The sequence below is a fragment of the Nicotiana tabacum genome, chromosome 12 (genome assembly GCF_000715075.1).
Source record: "Nicotiana tabacum cultivar K326 chromosome 12, ASM71507v2, whole genome shotgun sequence".
Lineage (NCBI taxonomy): Eukaryota > Viridiplantae > Streptophyta > Magnoliopsida > Solanales > Solanaceae > Nicotiana > Nicotiana tabacum.
In genome coordinates this window covers 486,640-493,366 of record NC_134091.1, presented here as the reverse complement: position 1 = coordinate 493,366, position 6,727 = coordinate 486,640, and positions in this window count along the sequence as shown.

The following is a 6,727-nucleotide window of genomic DNA, read 5'->3' as shown; positions in this document are numbered from 1 at the left end:
GACTTCCTGCGCCTCGGGGGCGAAGATTTTAAGGATGTGAGGGTCAAAAATCAAAATACGACCAAAGGTGATTGTTTATGCAAAGTCAGCCTTCCGGCACCCCGTTTGGGAACATTTGGCTATTTTTGACAAAACGGCACCACCTGGTTTATTTATGACAAAAATTAAAATTTTGATATTTTTTGGCTATTTTTGCAGAGGGGAGGTTGGACCCGATGAGGGTTGCCTTCGTATCTCACGCCCTGTGAGAATCAAACCATGCGTAGTTCGGGCGATCATGAATAAAGTAAATAAACTAATTTTTTTAATTTTTATTTTTGAAGTAAAGACTTATAAAGAAGAAAGGGAGAATTTTGCAAAGAAGGATTTCTAAAGAAAAAAGATTTTAAATTTTTTTTTTTTGAATTTCGAAAGAAAAACTTCTAAAGAAGAAAGAAAATATTTTTCGAATTTTACTTTCAATGAAAGAAATGCTTCTAAAAATATTTTGAATTTTGAATTTTCTTTTCAATTTTAAAGAAGAATGAAAATATTTTCGGATTTTTTGGAAGAAATTAAAAGAAAATATTTTTATTTTATTTTTATTTTTATTATTTAAAAAAACTATTAAAAAAACTTTCTAAAGAAATCAATAATGGAAAATATTTTGTATTTATTTTTTTTTTGAAAATTGGGGGTCTAAAAAAAACTTTTCTAGAAGGAAATAAAGAAAAATACTTTTTGAATTTATATATATATATATATATATATATATATATATATATATATATATATATATATATATATATATATATTTTAACAAATAATAAAACCACGTTCAACGCACGACTCTTTTTATTTTCATTTTTGGCATTATCATAAACAAATAAATAAATAAATAAACTATTTTAAAAACAAGACTCTTTTTCATTTTCATTTTTCATGGCAAGACAAACTATTTTTCTTTTCTTTTTTTATTTTATTTTGAAAACAAGACAAAGTGAAGATTTTTTTTCTTTTTCGTTTCACCAAAATGACCAACCTATTCTTCCAAACTTAAAATAAAAGACTTTTTTTTTGAGTGAAATAAAATAAAACGTTTTTCTTTTCTTCATTTTTTTTTCCAAGATTTTCGGCAGAATTTCGACAGTGTTTTGGGCATTGGTTTTTTTTTCAAAATAAACAATTAATTCCCTAACCGCTATTATTTTTTCTTTTCCTCAATTTCACAATATTCCTAATATTCAAAAGCCGGTCAACACACAAGTCTGAATCAAATAAATGCACAAGTAGCAGCAAGTAAGATGCATCAGGATGGTCATTTTCATTTCTTGGTACACCTGTCCTAGACAGACCCAACCCCTGTGTTGAGCCTCCAAAGTCAAATGCACGTGATGCAAACAAACGTTCCTACTAGGGATCCGGCATTAAGCTGAGTTATTCTAGGTTCATAACCTGGGTATTTGTTCTAGACTGTGTACCCGAGCGGACAACTCGAGTCGAGGAGGGGGCTACGTACCAGGGACCCGCGGGATCGTCCGGCTTTGTAACAATTAATCTAAGCTCGAATTTCTAACCCTGAACCAGTGGTTCTGGGTTTTTATCCCCAGCAGAGTCGCCAGAGCTGTCACACCTCCTTTTTCGCCCACGCCGCCTCAAAAGGGCGCGGAAGGGAGTTTTTTCCAATTAAAGGACAATCGAAACGGGATTTATTTATTTATTTCAGAGTCGCCACTTGGGAGATTTAGGGTGTCCCAAGTCACCAATTTTAATCCCGAATCGAGGAAAAGAATGACTCTGTATTACAGTCCGCGAACCAGAAATCCGGATAAGGAATTCTGTTAACCCGGGAGAAGGTGTTGCCCATTCCCGAGTTCCGTGGTTCTAGCACGGTCTCTCAACTGTTATATTCGGCTTGATTATCTGATATAATACATATTATAAACTTATGTACAAATTTTATCCTATAACCGCTTTTGTTATTTTTTATTTATTATTATTATTTTACGGAGAATTGCAACATTGTGAAAACATATTTCAAACCACGTCGCAATCAATGCACCCGTGGTTATCGACACATTTCGACTCCGTTGAGATTTGGATTTGGGTTACATAAATGCATACCCATATTTAAGAAAATAATTTGTTGAAGACGCGCCTGGAGCGACTAGCGTATTGTTGTTTTGGGAAAGGCCATAAAATTTCACTAGACGGACAACTCTGATGTTCTAAATAATTAATGCATACATTTGTGAGGGCCCCGCAATCTACATATTTTACTAGGCGAGGCTCGTCTCATTTATTTTAAATGGACAAATCTTAAAGCGAGTACATTTTTCTATTAAAATTAGTCTCTAAAATAAAGAAAGAAAAATCCTAATTAATTACGAGATTTTTATTTATTTATTTATTTAAGAAAGCATGGCATACTAATTGCTAGATTAATACAAATATTGATGAAAAGGAATTTTACTCAAAAATTCGAAATTATAAATAAAATAAAAATTCGACAACTAATATTCAAAAGAAACAAATATAGCTAGATTAAAACTCGCGTTGTTATAAAAAAAACTATTGAGATTAATTATTCACAACCATTTGAAACTAGATTTAACCATAATTACTAATGCTTATTAGAAAGTTTATTAAACTTAAACGTTCTTCTAATCTTTTTTGAACTCAAATCGTGCCTTAATGCCTAATTCACGAAATTCAGTTTAAATTCATACCTTAGCTAAACTTAGCTACTTGTTCACGATTAACCTACTGTTGATAATCTTAAAACCTTCATAACTAGTGAATTAACCCGTTTTGCCAAACTGATTCATTAAAGACTAACTTATGTTATTTTCTCTTATTCCAATTATTATTCAGTAATACATGAAATAGCCTAAATACAATCAATAAAAGGAACAAAGAAAAGCGACATTAAAACTTCAAAATTCAGTTCTTCATATGTATTCATGCTTCCACATTATTAGCTTGCAATAGCTAGTGTTACAGTCGTGTACCTGATATTGGAAGCAAAAGAAAAAGGAGATCAGCAGAAATTCAGTAGCATACAACAACAGCAACCCCAGCAACCAGTAACAACCAGCAACGAGAAACCAGTGACAGATTTTAAAATCAAGATAAAAATCCAGAAACACCGACAACAATCAACGGACAGAAGCCAAAGGAATCTTTTCAGATTTGAAAGACTAATCAATGTTCAACCCTTAATTTCTGAATCCGTATATCAGAATATTTAAATTGTATATCGGGTGTATACTACTCTCTTTTTTGATTTTTAGAATGTTTTTCTTTTTATTTTCTGAAGTCTTAATATTTTCGAAATTTTTCTCTCTCTTTAATATCCAACTCTTTTTTTTTCTATCTCTCCTCTTTCTGTCCTTCGTCTCCCCTTCTTCATCTTATTCTTTTTGTATTCTGTCTCTCTATTTATTTCTCATCCCAAACCCTTTAATCAATTAATAAAACAATCATTTTCTCCTACCAAACCCACTACCTTCCCATTCATCCCCCTTTTAATCCCACTACCTAATGTTTTGTCCCCCACTACATTAAACAAATATATCAACCCCACCATATTACATCTTGTCCCCCATGCTTATCATAAAAAATTACATTATTCCCCCACTAATGTCTTGTCCTCCATTATATTAAACAATTGTTCAAATGTTTAATTCCAAAAATACCCTTCCGACCTTACTGAAATTACCAATTTACCCCTGAACGTACTGCAAATTACCAAACTACCCCCATCAGCTATAACCAATTCACCTAATCAATTTCAACCAAAATACAGCAAATATGACCAATTTTCAACAACAAATTCAAACTAAATGATGAACAACAAAGAATAACTAAAATTATTTTGATTGAACAATATTTTTTTAACAACAAACAAATATATTCAGATTTCTAAATTCAATAATCATTTGAACTTAAAATTAAGTATAACAACATTACAACCAACAATTTCTATATTAAAACTAAACAAGATCATGAAATAACTGAAGAAATAATCAAAAATGATAAACAACAAACAAGAAGATCAAACTTATACTAATTTCGGATTCAAGAACAATCAAACAAAGTATGGACATAAATGAAAAGATTCAACAACAATAACAAGCAAGTTTTATTCAAATTCGAATTAAACTCGAATTAAGCTTAAACAAAACAAATAAACATATTCAAATCACTAAACTTCAAATAATCAATTGATCTTTTTAAATTAAATCCAACAAAATTATAACAAAGATACATGATTCAAACTAAATAAACAAAAATTAAAAACCAAAACATAAACTCTCACTAAATCACTGGATTAAAAACGAACTTCAAACAAAGATGAACATGAATTAAATCTATTTTAAACAACAAACATGACGGATTCAAATGATTTAAACTAACACTCTTCTATACTAAATCCTTTTAAAATTAACATAACAAACTAAAGCCAAAATTCATTGAACTTCAACTTAAAACTAAAAACATTATAATTACTAACAATTTCTACCTAAAAATAAACAAGAAAAATAAAACAACTAAATAAAAATCAAGAACAAGAATCAAACATTTAATGATTTCGGATCCGAAAAATATCAAACAAATTACGGACAATAAATGAGACTCAAACCCACTAACCGGATTGAAATGATGATGATCTTGAATGAAAACAAATCTGCTCGAAAATGATTATCGTACCAAGACTACCAACGCCGAAGACGACCACGAACGGACCATCGAAGAAGATGGTCATTTGTGTCATTTGAAAAACGAAGCAGAAGGCAGCATCAGGTGAAGAAACAAGAACGCAACAAGGGCAGCTATCCACAGCTGGAAAATGCAACCATGGCAGCAGCGACGCGAAGGAGAAGAAGAAGCAACGAGCAACAGTGAAGGAGGAGGAAGAAGCAGCGGCAAGCAGTGAAGGATGAGAAGCAGCAGCAGCATCGATGGAGGAGCTGGAAGGAGGGGTCGTTCATGGCGAGGTTCTGTTCGAAGCTAGAGCTTGGAGGGGTCGTTCATGGCTTGGGCTGTGCGATGAAGAAGATGAGGAGGGCAGCCATGGATGAAGCTTCGCGACTGGATGAGCTGTTCGTGGGGATGAAGGTGATGAAGGTGTGGGCAGTGGTGAGCGTTTGGACGCAGACGAAGGACGAGGCATCCATGGATGGTGGTTGTTTTGGACGTGAAGCTGTTGAGGCGAAGCAGCGAGGGCAGCCATGGAATGGCGAGGTCGTTTGGAGCTGGAGTTGGAGAAGTAGAAGAAGAAGAAAACGCAGCAAGGGCAGCCATGGGAGGAAGGTTTGGAAGGAGAAGAAGAAGAGGGGAGGGGGGCGGATAGCTTTAGCATTTTTAGGGTTTTTTGTTTTGTAAAATGTAAGATAGGGGGTGTTGGGTATTTGGGTTATGGACCGGGTCGACCCGGTTTAAATGGACCGGGTCATGGGGAAGGTTGGGTATTTTTTGGGCTTGTGGTTTGAATTTGAAGAAGAGCCCCATTCCGATTTTCTTTGTATTTTTGCTCTCTTTTCTTCTTTTATTTTTCTAAAACTAAATTCTAAAAATCCTTAAACTATCATATATAACTAAATTAAGTTATGAAATCGCAAATTAACTCCCAATAACAATTAACACACAATTAAGTAATAATGAAATTGTACAATTGGACATTAAATGCTAAAAATGCAAAAGATGTCTATTTTTGTGATTTTCATTTTTTGTAAAACAAACTTTATTACTAACAATTTGTAGGATTAAATCCTAAATGCAAATGCGACATATTTTTGTATTTTTTATTAATTTAACAAATAAACATGCACAGACAAATACAAATAATTATCCAAAAATATCACAAAAATTCTCAAAATTGCACACCAAGAAAAATAATTTTATTTTGAATTTTTTGGGAGTAATTCTTTCATAGGGCAAAAATCACGTGCTTACACAAGCCAATGGGAAGATTTGTTATTTGTGGCTTGAATTATTTCCTTGTATTTTTAGGAAACTCATAGTCCCTATAGGTTTAGGAAAACTCATTGTCCTAATAGATTTTGGAAAGGAATTGAGAAACCTTTCTCATATATGTTTGGGACCTTTTGGGATCTATATATAGGGATTGTATTTGGGGATTCTATAGATTGTATTGTGTTTTTCTTCTCATTCATAGTGGAAAACTCTCTTTCTTTTGCCCCGAGGATTAGGCTTAGCCGAACATCGTTAAATCCTTGTGTTGATTTTTTTTCTCTATTTACTTTGTGTGAGATTGTGTGCTAGTTAACCCACGATATTCCGGAACAGGTTGTTACCTTAGAAGACCAGGGAATGTTAGCATCATAAACAAAGCACTTAACTGGGTGTTCTGTTTGTTCTTGATCCATAATGAATTTAGTTAGGTTTGTTGGGCCACTGGCCTGGAATCTGTCTAGAAATCCTTTGAAACCCTCTGGGCCGACCAGCCCGCCTTCAGAGCAATCATCGTATATAGATGTAAAAGTGATTATGGAGTCAGATAAAGCAGCTTTCAAGGCCATGGAATTGGAGAGCGTGGTAGCTACTGTGATTTTGATCCCTTTGGAAGCCAGGCGTTTTGAGAATTGGAGCATTGGGTTTATATGGCCCTGTCCCTGATCTGCTAGCACCACAATATGAAGTGCTTTCTCAACCCTTTCTTGCTCCATAGTCTGCACTCTGCCAGAAAACTTATGCAATGACAAGCCACTTCGCTCTAAAGAAA